Here is a 15,817-nt window from a genome sequence, read left to right on the forward strand (position 1 = left end):
TCTAGCTACCGCCCCATTTCGCTTGCCAGCTGTGTTCACCAGCTGTTATGGTGGCTCGAGTCTCACAATTTACTCACCACTGCACAGTGTGGATTTCGACTGCGTCATTCTGCAGTTGACCATCTCGTCACTTTGTCATGAATGGTTTTCTGCAGAAATCCCAGACTGTGGCCGTGTTTCATGATTTGGAGAAAGCCTACACCTCCTGCTGGAGGACTGGTATCCTCCATTCTCTCTACACATGGGGCTTCCATGGGTGCATGTCATGTTTCCTTCAGGAATTTTTAAAAGTTCGAGTTTTCAAGGTATATGTGGGTTCCACCTTTTTGGATGACTTTATCCATGAAAAAGATGTGCCTTATGGTTCCATCCTTAGTGTCATCCTCTCTGCTAACACCATTAGCCCCATAATGGCCTGTCTCCTGCCAGCCATCTCCGGCTCCCTTTTCATTGATGGTTTTACCATCTATTGCATTTCTCCATGGACTTGTCTTATTGAGCGGCATCTTCACCAATGTCTTGATCATCTTTATTCATGGAGCATCGACAGTGGCTTTTGTTTTTCCACCAACAAAACTGTTTGTATAAATTTCTGACAGAGCAGTTGGTCTCTTCCACCATCGTTACATCTTTGGCCTGTTGCTCTTCCGTTCATTGCAACTACGAAATTCCTGGGGCTTGTGCTTGATAGGAAACTTTCTTTGTCCCCCACGTGTCTTATCTGACAGCCTGCTGTATGTGGTCCTTCAATGTCCTACGTGTCCTCAATTGTACTGGGGCTACAATTTTGCTTTCGCCTTTTTTTCTCAAAGTTTGAGGCTTTATTGTGAGCATCTTATAAAAAATTTACGTTTCAAAGTATTAGCCATTGCTGGCCACTATTTTCTCCCATCTTTCAGGCAGCATACGAATCCCATGGCAGAAGAACTGGGCGTCTTTTTGGAAGATCCGTGCATCGATCCAATTTTGCAATTGTTCATATGACAGACAGTGCTGGGCAGCCAGGTCGTGTGCTACTGAACTGAAAAGTTGATAGTCAAAGGGAACAATGTCTGGAGAATACAGTGGGTGGGATAGGACTTCCCATTTCAACATTTCCAGGTATGTTTTGGCGGGTTTTGCCACATGGGGTCGAGCACTGTCATGCTGCAAAATCACCTTTTCATGACTATTGTTGTATTGTGGCCGTTTGTCTTTCAGTGATCGGCTCAAGCACATCAATTGCTTTCGATAACGATCTCCTGTGATTGTTCTCATCGGTTGCAGTAGCTTTGAAAGCTCTCTCTCTTTCACAACCATGCCGGTCTTCAATGTCAAAATCACTGTTCTTGAAGCATGGAAACCATTTCCTGCAAAGTTCTGTCACTAAAAGGCACCTCATCATAGGTCTTTCTCAGCTTTTTATGATCCTCAGCTACATATTTCTTCATATTAAAGCAGAAAATTAAAACCTCCCGCAGATGACGAGAATTGGGCTCATAAGTTGACATATTCAACCTAGAATAACTTTAAGATGGAATCAAAAATTGACTAATTTTTGATGGCGTTATGTTCTCAAATGCCCAAGTTGACTGTATGACACTTACTACCTATGACTTTTGACACTCCTTTTCACTAATGCCATCTGGAGGAAGCAGAGTTGTAGACCTAATACTTCTTCGGAAGCAGATCAAACCACCCTCCTCCATTTGTACAATCACTTGTCCGTTCAAAACTAGACTATGGGTGTTTCGTTTATGCATCTACCTGTCTGTCCCTCTTATGCCATCTCAATACTATCCACAATTGTGGCATCTGTTTGGCCACTGGCATCTTTTACATCTGCCTGGTTGGGAGTCTGTATGCAGAAGCTGGCGAACTACCCCTGTCCTCCTGCCATGACTTTCTCCTCAGCAGATGTGCATCCCGTTTGTCTGCCATGTGTGGCCACCCATTCTATGCCTCCTTCTTTATTCCTTCAATCACTGTATGGGATGTGTCCCTCTTCTCAGTTATCTCCTAAAGTTCACTTTTTGCTCTTGCTGTGGCAGCTTAACTTCACATTACCTGCCACTTGATGGGTGTGAATGCTTCACCACCATGGCCGCATGCAGTGGCCCGTGTACACCTTGGCTTTCATTTGCTTCCTAAGGACACTACTCCAGCCTCACTGTATTGCCTTCAGTTTCACTACCTTCACACAGAACTTCGCGATAGTACCTTTGTGTACACTGATGGCTCTCAGACTGACCATGGCGTCGGGTGTGCCTTCATCATTGGCACCTACCTTTCTTGATATTGGCTTAGAGAACATTGCTCAGTATTTGCAGCAGAGCTCTTCGCCCTATCAGGCCACGCAGTACATCCGGAGGCACAGGCTATTCACTTGTGTCATCTGCCCTGACTTTGTCAGTGCCCCTCAAAGCCTCAGTGTGGTGTACACTGTCCATCCCTTAGTGCAGTGGATCCAGGAGGGCTGTCACTCTTGATGGAGCTACTGTGATGTTTATGTGGGTTCCGATCATGTCAATCTGACAGAAAACAAGGCCGCTGCCACTGCTACCAAGGCTGCGGTCCTCATACCTCAGCCCACTAGTTCTTACATTCCCTCCATTTATATCTGTGTTGCTGTATGTAGGCAGGTGGTGTCACTTTGGCATCACAATTGGTCCTCCCTTCATTGGAATGAGCTCTGGGTCATTAAGCCTCTCCCAGTGGCTTGGACGAACTCCTCTCAGTCCTCTTGCTGTGAGCGATCGTTTTAGCTAGGTTGCGTATCGGGCACTGTCTTTTTAGCCATTGCCATTTGTTAAGTCATGCTCCCCCACCATTTTGCTCTCATTGCACTCAACAATTGATGATCTGCCATTTATTGACGGAACACCCTTTTTTAACCACTTACGTTCATTGGAGTTATCGGCCGTTTTAGCAAACGACATGCGGGCTGTCAACCACGTTTTACTTTTTATCCGTCATAGCAATATGGCAAAGGACATTTAATTTTTAGTTGAGAACCTCCATTTCCCTGTTGTGTATTTTATAGACATTTCTCCACATCCCTGTTTTTAGCTGTCTTCTTTTCCATCAATTGGGATTGACGTGTAGGCATTTTTAACTCATTTTTGCCTTCAAGTTCCGTAGTTCTGACATGGGCGCATGTGATTGTAGTTGTTTTTGCACCTTAAAACAAAACATTCAAACAAAGAAACAAACCATGTCCTCATCAGTGATGACCACTAACCATGTGATGTGACCTCCCCTCAGATTCTTTATGTCTAACCAGGACCATCACCACACAATAATCCAGTGGAACTGTGACAGATATCACCATCATCTATTGGAAATACAACTTATTTCCTTTTACTCTGTGTTCTGTCTTGCTCTTTAAGAATAGCACTTCCATGCAGACCTCTCTCCAACATTTCGTGATTATTGGGCATTCTGTCAGAACTGTGCCAGCCCTGGGGTAGCATCTGGTAAGATCTGCAGTTTGGTTTGCACCGATGTCATTAGTGAACAGATCCCCCTTCGTACCAACGGCCCCAGCAATCACCATTTGCAATGTCTACCTCCCTCCAGGTAAGCCATTTCCTTATGCCTACCTGCCTACCTCAATACAGCAACTCCGATTCCCGTATCTCATCCTCGCCAATATATACTCTGTGAGGGAGTGCCACTTCGATGGATAGGGATCTTATAATTAATCAACTTATTATGAACTTTGATTTGTGTCTCCTTAAGGACGGTTCCCTACCCACTTTAGTGCCGCTCATGGCTCCTTTTTTGCTATTGATCTCATAATCTCTTCCCCTGCTCTTGTGGCTTCACTACACTGGTTATCCCGTGGTAATCTTTGTGACAGTGACCACTATTTTTGGTGATTCTATTGTTCCCTTGCTGTCATCAGGCAGACAGGCCCCTATGTTGGGCATTCCACAGAGCCAGTTGGCCAATATATGTCTGCTATGCTTGCACTTCACTCTTGGATTGCATTGATGCAGTCATGCAAGGCATCTCTGCCACTATTCTCCATGCCACTGGTACTGCAATTCCCCTATCTACAGCCCCCCCCCCCCCCCCCCCGTCTTCAACTGGTACCACAGTGGACCAAGGACATAGCAGCTGCTATCCAGGACTGCCAGTGGGCGCTGCAATGTTTAAACGACACCCTTCACAAACGACCCATATTGCTTTTAAGTGTCTTCATGCTAAGGCTCACTACCTTATTAAGCAGAGTAAAAAGGATTGGTGGGAGTGCTATGTTTCCTCCTTTGGGGCGTATGTCTCTTCATCGTAGGTTTGGTCCAAGCTCCGTAGCCTTCTGGGCCGCCAGCGACAATCAACTGTCGGTGGCCTCTTACTACCCTGTTACCTTCCTCTGGCAGAAAAAATAAGTTGAAGAAACCCCCCTGTGTTTCATACCCCATCAAGCTGACTCCTATAATGAAGTGTTAACTGAATGGGAATTCTTGCAGGTTCTTACCTCTTCTCATGACACAGCCCCAGGCCTGAATTCCATCCACAACCAGATGATCAACATTTGGATGTTACCCAGAGGCTACATCTACTCAGGGTCTTCATCCACATTTGGCTCATGGGTGCCTTCCCCTCACCATGGCAAGACAGAATAGTTACCCCCCCCCCCCCCCCCCTGCAGGTCCGGTGATTAGAATAGGCCTGAGGTATTCCTGCCTGTCGTAAGAGGCAACTTAAAGGAGTCTCACATGTTTTGGCCTTTATGTGATGATCCCCTGTAGGGTTTGACTTCAATTTTTCAAAATTTTTCCGAAGAGCGAGCCAATTGGGGAAGGGCGCCTTACATGGTGCACTGTATCCGTCATGCATTGAGACCTTTCGCCGGCTTTTTCGTCGTTGCAATAGTGTCCCGCCCGTTTTCCATCTCTTGGGCGAGGATACGTCCCTGGGTGCGATTACCACGCTGCACTCTGCAGTGTTGCTTTTAACTGCGACGACGACCTTGGACATTTTTGCATCTAAGATCCAGCACGGTAGCCAGTCCGTTGTGGTGGGGCCGCCATGTACCCTCTTGGTTGTAGCCCCCTGACAACACAGGGATCGCTCTACTGATGCCTGCGCCATTAACTCCCCACGTATGCCAAGGAGTAGATGCCCATCTCCTTGGGGCATCAGGACTCCCGGCAATGGCCGTCCTGCCAGGTGGCTATTGCTGCGGCTGGGTGGCGCCCATGGGGAGGTCCCTTGGTCGGAGTAGGTGGCATCAGGGCGGATGACCCGCAATGAAGCATGGTACATATCTCTCGCTGGTGGGCCTCCACCAGCAGTCTCTAAGCGATCGAGGTCTAACCTCAACGGGAAGAAATTTGATCAGAGATCGTTTCCCTCCCTAGCTACTCCATGGGAGGAACGTCTTGCTAAAGAAGGCAGTGGAGAATATTCACCCCGGTACCTCGTGTGTACGCGGGTTGATGGAGAATCGTTCATGTCGACTAAGCCCCAGTTTTTTGTGGAGCATTTAGAGGACAAGTTCGGGGAGGTGGAGGGCTTGTCCAAGATGCGCTCTGGTTCTGTGCTCATCAAAATGGCATCCTCTGCCCAGTCACGGAGGTTGCTCAATTGTGACAAGTTGGGGGATGTTTCCGTTAGCATCACGCCGCATAAGAGTCTCAACATGGTCCAGGGTATTATATTCCACAGGGATCTTCTTCTGCAGTCCGACGATGAATTACGCGCCAACCTCGAACGACGGGGTGTTCGCTTCGTCTGGCGCGTCCATCGGGGTCCGAGGGATAATCAGGTAGCCACCGGTGCCTTCATCTTGGCCTTCAAAGGTGATGTATTACCCGAAAAGGTCAAGGTGATGGTTTACCGTTGTGATGTGAAGCCATATATCCCTCCTCCGATGCGGTGTTTTAAATGCTGGAAGTTCGGGCACATGTCATCTCGCTGTACTTCCAGCATCATGTGTCGGCATTGTGGACGTCCTTCGCATCCCGATACTCCATGTGCCCCACCTCCTATCTGTGTTAACTGTGGAGAACACCATTCCCCCTGCTCGCCGGACTGTAGGATATTGCAGAAAGAAAGGAAGATAATGGAATATAAGACCCTGGACCGCCTGACCTACCCCGAGGCTAGACGGAAATATGAGAGGCTCCATCCTGTGGCAATGACATCAACCTACGCCGCTGCTGCAACGACGGTTCTCCCGTCATCACGAATCGGCTCTAAGATCGGTCAGCATCCACCAGCCCCCTTGCTTGTGGGGGGCACTTCACAACCTGTTGCTCCTGCTCCATCTACTTCAGGAGCAACACCCCCCCCCCCCCCCCCACCAATCGGGGACTTCAGTTCCCCCTTCCCAGCCGGAGAAGCGTCCGACTTCTTCGGCTACTCTCGCAAGGAAGGGGTCCCTTGGGGACCTCCCTTCGCAAGTTCCGACCAGCGGCACAGCAGACACCGGCAAGTGGCTCAAACAACCACCAGTCCCTGGTCGTAGGGCCTCCCGATCGTCCTCCGTCCCTGAGACTGCCCCTGTGAAGCCCTCTAAGCCCTCCAAGCCTGAACCACCGAAGGCACAACGGGAGAAACAGAAACAGAACCAGAAGAAAGTCCCCAAGAATACCAACATTGCACTGGCACCCGTCCCACCGCTTACTACAAGCTCTGCCTCAGAGGACGAGGTGGAGATTCTGGCGTCCGCTGAGGACATGGATCTCGCCAGTCCCTCGGACGCAATAGATGGCTGTTGTCCAGGTGGTGACTCAGTAGCAGCAGGGGCCCCGGAGGCGTAATCTGCCTTCCCAGGCCCTTCTCGCCTTTCCCATCCATGGCTAATACCATCCTCCAGTGGAACTTCAGCGGTTTCTTCCACCATCTAGCTGAGCTCCGCCAACTTATCAGCCTTCATCCTTTCCTTTGCATTGCTCTGCAGGAAACTTGGTTTCCAGCAATGCGAACCCCCGCCCTCCATGGCTATCGGGGTTATTTTAAGAACCGGGCAGCTTATGAAAGGGTGTCTGGTGGCGTCTGCATATATGTCCTTAACTCTCTTCACAGCGAGTATGTACCTCTACAAACAGCTTTAGAGGCTGTTGCTGTTCGGGTGTGGACGCCACAGGCTATTACCGTCTGCAGTATTTACCTTCCACCGGATGGTGCTGTCGCGCAGCATGTCCTGGCTGCTCTGATAGCCCAACTGCCGCCACCTTTCTTGTTGCTGGGCGATTTCAATGCCCACAACCCTCTCTGGGGTGGGACTGTCTCCGATGACCGCGGTCGTGCCGTGGAGCATTTGTTGGCTCAGCTCGACCTTAGCCTCTTGAACACCGGTGCTCCCACGCATTTCAGTGTGGCCCATGGCTCGTTCTCGGCCATCGATCTCTCTCTTTGCACCCCCGGACTTATCCCATCCCTCCACTGGTGAGTGCATCCTGACCTGTGTGGTAGTGACCATTTTCCTATCTATTTGTCACTGCCCCAGTGTCATTCTTCTGGGCGCCCGCCCCGCTGGGCTCTCCACAGGGCTGACTGGCCGGGTTTTACTTCCGCGGCAACCATTGAGTCTCCCCCACAGGGTGACATGACGAGGTGGTCTGTGTCTTAACCACGTCAATCATTTCGGCGGCCGAGGCTGCCATCCCCCGCTCTTCTGGACTCCCTCGGAGGAAGGCTGTACCCTGGTGGTCGCCGGAGATTGCTGAGGCTATTCGCGACCGTAGGCGGGCTCTCCACCGTCATAGGCGGCACCCGTCTCTGGAGACCCTCATCGCCTTTAAGAGGCTCCGTGCATTCACCCGTCGTCTTATTAAACAGCGTAAGCAGGAGTGCTGGGAGTGGTATGTCTCATCCTTGGGCTCCCGTGTCTCCCCCTCGCTCATGTGGTCCCGGATACGGCGGATTTATGGACACCGGACCCCTATGGGTGTCCCTGGGATCTCCTTGGACGGCGCTGTCTGCACGGACGCTGCCGCCATTGCTGAACACCTTGCTGCACACTTTGCTAAGAGCTCTGCGACTGCAACTTACCCCACCGCCTTTCGCTCTCTAAAGGAGCGAGCCGAGCAGACACCGTTCTCATTCCACACGCGTCGTTCTGAAAAATACAATGCTCCTTTCAGCGAGAGGGAATTCCTCGCTGCCCTCGCCGATTGCCCTGATACAGCACCAGGACCAGACTGCATCCACGCACAGATGCTGAAGCATCTCTCCAGGGACTGCCAGAGACACATCCTCACCATCTTTAACCGCATTTGGAGCGAGGGCGTGTTCCCGTCGCAATGGCGAGAGGGTGTTATTGTCCCCATCTTGAAGCCCGGTGCGGACCCACTGGCGGTGGACAGCTATCATCCCATTACCCTCACCAACGTTTTGTGCAAATTGCTCGAACATATGGTGGGGCGGCGTTTGTGTTGGGTCCTTGAGTCGCGCGGTCTCCTCGCTCCATCCCAGGGTGGCTTCCGTCGGGGCCAGTCTGCCACGGACAATTTGGTGCGGCTGGAATCTGCTATCCGTACGGCCTTTGCCCGACGTCAGCATCTCGTTGCTGTGTTTTTCGATCTGTGGAAGGCGTATGACACCACATGGAGGCATCACATCCTTGCTACGTTGCCTGAGTGGGGTCTTCGTGGTCGGTTCCCGGCTTCTCTTCAAACCTTTTTATTGCGCCGCTCTTTCCGGGTGCAAGTCGGTGCCGCCTCTAGTTCATCTTATATACAGGAAAATGGGGTCCCGCAGGGCTCGGTGTTGAGCGTCTCTTTATTTCTAGTGGCCATTAATGGTCTGGCTGCAGATGTGGGGTCGTCGGTGTCTCCTTCTTTGTATGCCGACGACTTCTGCATCTCCTTTAGCTCCACGACTACGGGAGTCGCCGAACGCAGGCTGCAAGTAGCCGTTCGCAAGGCAGCATCATGGGCTCTGACTCACGGTTTTCAGTTCTTTGCAGCCAAGACTCGAGTTATGCACTTCTGCAGGCGTCGGACGGTCCACCCTCATCCTGAACTTTACCTCGATGGCCACCTGCTTGAAGTGGTGGACACTTGCCGTTTCTTGGGACTCGTGTTTGATGCCTGGCTCACATGGGTTCCTCATATTACTCAGCTGAAGCACAAATGCTGGCGGCACCTCAACGCCCTCCGCTGCCTGAGCCACACGTCTTGGTGTGCAGATCGCTACACGCTGTTGCGATTGTACAGAGCCCTTGTGCAGTCCCGGCTTGATTATGGGAGCCTTGCCTATGGGTCTGCATCACCCTCAGTGTTGACGATGTTAGACCCCATACACCACTGTGGGGTTCGGCTTGCAACTGGCGCTTTCCGTACGAGCCCCGTACTGGTGGAGGCCGGGGTTCCCCCGCTGCGGATTCGCCGCCAACGACTGCTCGCCGACTATGCTGTCCACGTGCATTGCTCGCCGGGCCATCCCAATCATCGCCTGCTTCTCCCTGTCACAGTCCTCCATCTGCCCGAACGCGACCTCGGTCTGCGCTTTCCATCGCTGTCCGCGTCCAGTCCCTGCTGTCGGAACTGGGCTCATTCCCTCTTCTGCCTCCCTTCCGGGTCCGTGCACCTACGCCTCCCTGGTGTTTGCCCCAGCCGTTCGTCCGTCTGGACTTGGCAGAGGGACCCAAGGACTCGGTTCCGCATGTGGCCCTCCGTCGCCGTTTTCTTGCGCTCCTCGCCTCATTTCCGGGCTGTGAGCCTGTCTACACTGATGGTTCCCTGGTTGATGGTCGCACTGCCTACGCTTTTGCTCACGCTGCCCATGTTGAACAACGCTCCTTGCCGGCTGGCTGCAGTATTTTTACTGCAGAGCTGGTGGCCATATTGCGCGCTCTTGAGCATATGCGTTCCTGCTCAGGTACGTCCATCGTCATCTGCAGTGACTCCCTGAGCAGCCTCCAGGCCATCGACCGCTGCTATGCCTCTTCTCCTCTGGTGTCCTCTATTCAGGAGTCTGTTTCCGCCATTACCCGTTCTGGTCGTTTGGTGGTCTTTGTTTGGACGCCAGGCCACGTTGGCATCCCGGGAACGAACGTGTTGACAGCCTGGCCAAAGGGGCGATCGACGCCCCGGCTTTGGAGATCAGCCTCACGGCTCGCGATCAGCAGCTGGTGTTGCGCCGTAAGGTGCTTGGGATGTGGGCTGCTGAGTGGCGTGGCCTGACATCCCCGAATAAGCTGCGGGCTGTTAAGGAGACGACCGATGTGTGGCGGTCCTCCTTGCGGGTCTCTCGCAAGGAGTCTGTAGTCCTGTGCCGGCTGCGCATTGGGCACACATGGATGACGCACGGCCACCTATTGCGACGTGAGGACCCACCTTTATGTCGCTGCGGCTCCGTTTTGACGGTGGTCCACATTTTATTAGATTGTCCACTTTTAGTTGTGCTCAGGCAGTCGTTCCCACTGCCTGACTCGCTCCCTGCCCTTTTAACGGATGACTCTGCTATGGCTGACTTAGTTTTACGTTTTATTCGGGCAGGGGGTTTTTATCATTTAATCTGAGTGTTTCTGTTTTATTTGATTGTTTTGTGTTGATTCTGGCCTTTGGCCTACGGTTTTAAACTCAGTTTTTAATGTGTTTTCGGTGGTTGGCTTTTCCTTTTTTTTTTTTTTTTTTTTTTTTGTTCCTATGGTCGGCCAACCACCGTCGCACTCCGTGTGATTTTATTTTGTTTTGTCTGGTCCTTGTCTACATTTCTTTTGTTCTGTGTCATCTGTCTCCTATTCTGTTGAACATATTTTCTTCTCTGTGGGTATTTTTAGTGTTTTGGAAAAAGGGACCGATGACCTCTGCAGTTTGGTCCCTTTCATCCCTAAACCAACCAACTAACCAACCAGCACCTCATATCCAGCACAGTAGCTAGTCTGTTGTGGTGGGGCCGCTATGTATCCTGTTGGTTGTAGCCCCCACCCCCGACAACACAGGGATCACTCTGCTGACGCCTGCGCCGTTAAATCACCACATATGCCAAGGAGTAGATGCTTGTCATCCTGGGGCATTGAGACTCCCAGTAATGGCCATCCTGCCAGGTGGCCCTTGCTGTGGGTGGGTGGTGCTTGTGGGGAGGTCCCCTGGTCGGAGTGGGTGGTATCAGGGCAGATGACGTGCGATGAAGCTTGCCTAGTCATCACTTGCTGGTGATCAAACACCAGCAGTCTCTAAGTGTTCTAAGTCTCAGTACAATGAAAGGAAGTACAACCTTTAATCATTCCCCTCCCTGGCCACACCATAGGAGAAACACCAGGCTAAGGATGACAGTGAACCTTATTCACCCTGGTACCTCGTATGTATGAGAACTGATGGGGTCTCCTTTGTTTCAATGCAGCCACAGATTTTCGTAGAGCATTTGGAGGATGAGTTTGTGGAGGTGGAGGACTTGTCCAAAACGTGATCTGGGTCAGTCTTGATAAGAACAGCATCCTCTGCCCAGTCACGGACTTGACTCGCTTGTAACAAGTTGAGGGATGTTTCTGTTACCATCACACCACATAAGAGCTTAAATATGGTCCAGGGTATTATATTCCACAGGGACCTTCTTTTTCGGTCTGACAATGAGCTGTGCACGTATTTAGTGTGTCGAAGTGTTCATTTTGTGCCGCGCATTCATCGGGGTCCGAGGGATAATCAGATTACCACCAGTGCCTTCTTGTTGGCCTTCGAGGGTGACAACTTACCCGAGAAGGTCAAGATGATGTCAAGCTTTATATCCCTCCCTGGATGCAGTGCTTAAAGTGCTGGAAGTTTGGCCATATGTCTTCCTGCTGTACTTCCAGCATCACATGTCGAGATTGTGGACGTCCATCACATCCCAATAATCTATGTGCCCCACCTCCCACCTGTGTCAAATGCAAAGAACATCGTTCACCTTGCTCGCCAGACTGCAGGATTTTACAGAAAGAGAGGAAAATAATGGAATACAAGATCCTGGACCAACTGACCTACACTGAGGCTGAGAGAAAATATGAGCACCTACATCCTGTGGCTATGACCACCTCATATGCTGCCACTATGAGAACAGTTGTAGCCCCATCAGTTCTTCGAATCCCAGTCAGCTCTCAGAGCCAGAAGGCTACGCCTGCCCCCTTGATGGTGGGGGCCACTTCTCCCCCCCCCCCTTCCCCCTCTTGCTCCCACACTATCTGACTATCTGCCTCAGGAGCACTGCCTCCTCCCAGCCATTGGGGACACCAGTACCCCTACTCAGCCAGAGAAGTGTAAGTCTTCTTTAGCGCCTCTCACCTGGAAGGGGTCCCTCGGGTCACTCCCTTCCCAGGTTTCTGCTAATGGGAAAGATGACACCCGCCAGTGGCTGAAGTGCCCAAAATCAGGTGGTTGTAGGGCTTCTCGATCATTTTCAGTCCCGGAGACTGAATCAGTGAAGCTCTCCCAGCCACAGAAACCCAAGAAGTGAGAAAAGTCCAAAAAGAAGACCCCCTAAGACCAAGGAAATTGCGGTGGCACCCACACCACCGTTACCTTACAAGCTCTTCATCTGGGGATAAGGTGGAGATTCTGGCGTCTGTTGAGCACCTAGATCTCGCCGGACCCTCAGACACATTGGATATAGACTGCTCAGGGAATAAGTCAGTGGCGGCAGGTGAACCTTAAGCATAAAATGCCTTATTCATTGTTCCATGCCTTCCCAGTTTCAGGATGACATCATCCTCCAGTGGAATTGCGGCGGTTTTTTCCATTACCTGGCTGAGCTATGGCAACTGTTTAGCTTTACACCTGTTTTTTGCATTGCCCTCCAGGAAACCTGGTTCCTGGCAATCCGGACCCCTGCCCTCCGAGTCTGTAAGGGATATTACAGGAACCGAAGCGACAATAATTGAGTATCAGGTGGAGTTTGCACTTATGTCCTAAACTCAGTCTGTAGTGAAACAGTGCCCCTTCAAACCCCTCTTGAAGCCGTGACTGTCAGAATAAGGACAGCGCAGGAAATAACTGTCTGCAATGTATATCTTCCTCCAGATGGTGCAGTACCCCTGAATGTATTAGCTGCACTGATTAATCAACTCCCTAAACCTTTCCTACTTTTGGGAGATTTTTAATGCCCTAACCCCTTATGGGTTGGCACGATGCTTACTGGCCAAGTCAGAGATATCAGAACTTTACTGTCTCAGTTCAACCTCTGCCTCTTAAACACTATGGCAGCCACACATTTCAGTGTGGCCCATGGTTGTTACTCAGCCAATGATTTATCAATCTGCAGCCCAGTACTTCTCCCATCTATCCACTAGAGAGCACATGATGACCTCTGTGGTAGTGACCTTTTTACCCATCTTCCTGTCACTGCCCTGGCGTCAGGCGCACGGACGCCTGTCCAGATGGGCTTTAAACGAGGCAGACTGGGAAATTTTCACCTCTGCAGTCACCGTTGATTGTCCCCCACATGGTAATATCGATGTGATGGTTGAGCAGGTGACTACAACAATCGTTATTGTGGCGGTAAATGTGATTCTTCGCTCTTCAGGGTGCCCTTGGCGAAAGGCAATCCCTCGGTGGTCGCCGGAAGTCGCTGAGGTAATTACGGAGAGCTGGTGAGCTCTACAGTGGCATAAGTGGCACCCTTCCCTGGAGCACCTCATAGCCTTGAAGCTTCTATGTGCCTGCATTTACCAGCTTATCAGAAGACGGAAGCAGGGGTGTTCGGAGAGATACGTCTCAACCATTGAGTGCCATACGTCACCTTCCCAACTCTGGACGAAGATCAGATGTCTTTTTAGGGACCAGACCCCAACAGGTGTCCCCGCCATTAACATAAATGGCGTGTGATCTACCAACGCAAATGCGATTGCTGAACACTTTGCTGAGCACTATGCTCGAGCCTCTGCATTGGAGAACTATCCCCCAGTCTTTCGCACCCTCAAACTGCGGATGGAAAGGAATGCCCTCTCATTCGCTACACGCCACTGTAAACCCTATAACACCCCATTTACAGAGTGGGAGCTCCTCAGTGCCCTTGCACATTGCCCCGACACAGCTCCTGGGCCAGATCGGATCCACAGTCAGATGATTAAACATCTCTCATCTGACTACAAGTGACATCTCCTCGTCACCTTCAATCAGATCTGGTGCGATGGCATCTTTCCATCACAATGGCAGGAGAGCACCATCATTCTGATGCTTAAACCCTGTAAAAACTCGCTTGATGTGGATAGCTATCAGCCCATCAGCCTCACCAATGTTCTTTGTAAGCTGCTGAAATGTTTGGTGTGTCGGCGGTTGGGTTGGATCCAGGAGTCGCGTGGCCTACTGACTCCATGTCAGGGTGGCTTCCGCCAATGTCACTCTACCACTGATAATCTTGTGTCCCTCGAGTCTGCCATCTGAACAGCCTTTTCCAGATGCCAACACCTGGTTGCCATCTTTTTTTTTTATTTATTTATGAAAAGCGTATGACACAATCTGGCGACATCATATCCTTGCCACATGATACAAGTGGAGTCTCCAAGGCCCACTCCCAATTTTTATTCAAAATTTCCTGTTGCTTTGTACTTTCCATGTCCAAGTTGTTGCCTCCCATAGTTCGCCCCATATCGAGGAGAATGGCATCCCACAGGGCTCCGTATTGAGTGTATCTCTATTTTTAGTGGCCATTAATGGTCTAGCAGCAGCTATAGGGCCGTCGGTCTCACCTTCTCTGTATGCAGATGACTTCTGCATTTTGTACTGCTCCAACAGCACTGGTGTTGCTGGGGGACAGCTACAAGGAGCCATCCAGAAGGCACAGTTGTGGGCTGTAGCCTACAGTTTCCAGTTTTCGGTCGCAAAGTCGTGTGTTATGCACTTCTGTCTGCGTCGTATCGTTCATCCTGAACCAGAACTTACCTAAATGATGATCCACTCACTGTAGTGGAGACATATTGATTCTTAGGACTGACTTTTGACGCCAAATTGACTTGGCTGGCAGCACCTTAATGCCAACCGCTGCCTGAGCAACACTAACTCAGGTTCAGATCGCTCTACGCTGCTGCAGCTCTACAGAGACCTTGTTCAATCCCACCTTGAGTATGGGAGTCTGGTTTATGGTTTGGCGGCACCTTCAGCTTTGTGTTTACTCGACCCAGTGCACCACTTTGGCATTCGCCAATCGACAGGAGCTTTTAGGATGAGTCCGGTGACCAGCGTCCTGGTGGAGGCTGGAGTCCCTCCATTGCAGGTAAGTTATATTGCTTATTTTTGTAGTTCTCCTGTGCATCCGAATTACCATCTCCTTTTCCTGCCCATTGCGGTTCATCTCCCTCATCGGTGGCCCAGGTCAGGGCTTACAATTGGAGTTCATGTGCAATCCCTTCTATCCAAACTGGAGTCCTTGCCTTCACCACCTGTACTTGAGGTTCATTCATGGACACCTCCATGGTGCACACCTAAGCAGTGGCTTCGCCTGGACCTTTCATATGGTTCTAGGGACTCAGTTAACCGTGCAACTCTCTGCTGTCACTTCCTCTCGATTCTTGACATTACCAGAACCATGAAGTGGTTTACACCGATGGCTTGATGGCTGATGGTCACATTGGCTTCGCCCATGTCCATGGAGGACATATAGAACAGCTCTCCTTATCAGATGGCTGCAGTGTTTTCACTGCCGAGCTGGTGGCTGTATCTCATGCTCTTTAGCATGTCCATTCATGCCCTGGGGAGTTGTTTCTTCTGTGTACTGACTCCTTGAGCAGTCTACAATCTATCGACCAGTGCTTCCCTCGTCATCCTTTGGTAGTGACCATCCAGGTGTCCATCTGTGTCCCACAACGGTCCAGTTGTTCAGTGGGGTTTGTCTGGACCCCAGGTCACATCGGAATCCCAGGCAACAAACTTGCTGACAGGCTGGCCAAACAAGCTATGCAGAGACCGCT

The 15,817-nt window shown here is 50.9% G+C and overlaps 1 protein-coding gene across 1 annotated transcript in view; it reads left to right on the top strand.

Annotated features, from left to right (window-relative positions):
* The window catches only part of LOC126262981 (prolactin regulatory element-binding protein), a 144,372-nt gene that overhangs the window by 73,652 nt on the left and 54,903 nt on the right, over positions 1-15,817 (top strand). The window lies entirely within an intron of this gene.

The sequence above is a fragment of the Schistocerca nitens genome, chromosome 6 (genome assembly GCF_023898315.1).
Source record: "Schistocerca nitens isolate TAMUIC-IGC-003100 chromosome 6, iqSchNite1.1, whole genome shotgun sequence".
NCBI classification, from domain to species: Eukaryota; Metazoa; Arthropoda; class Insecta; order Orthoptera; family Acrididae; genus Schistocerca; species Schistocerca nitens.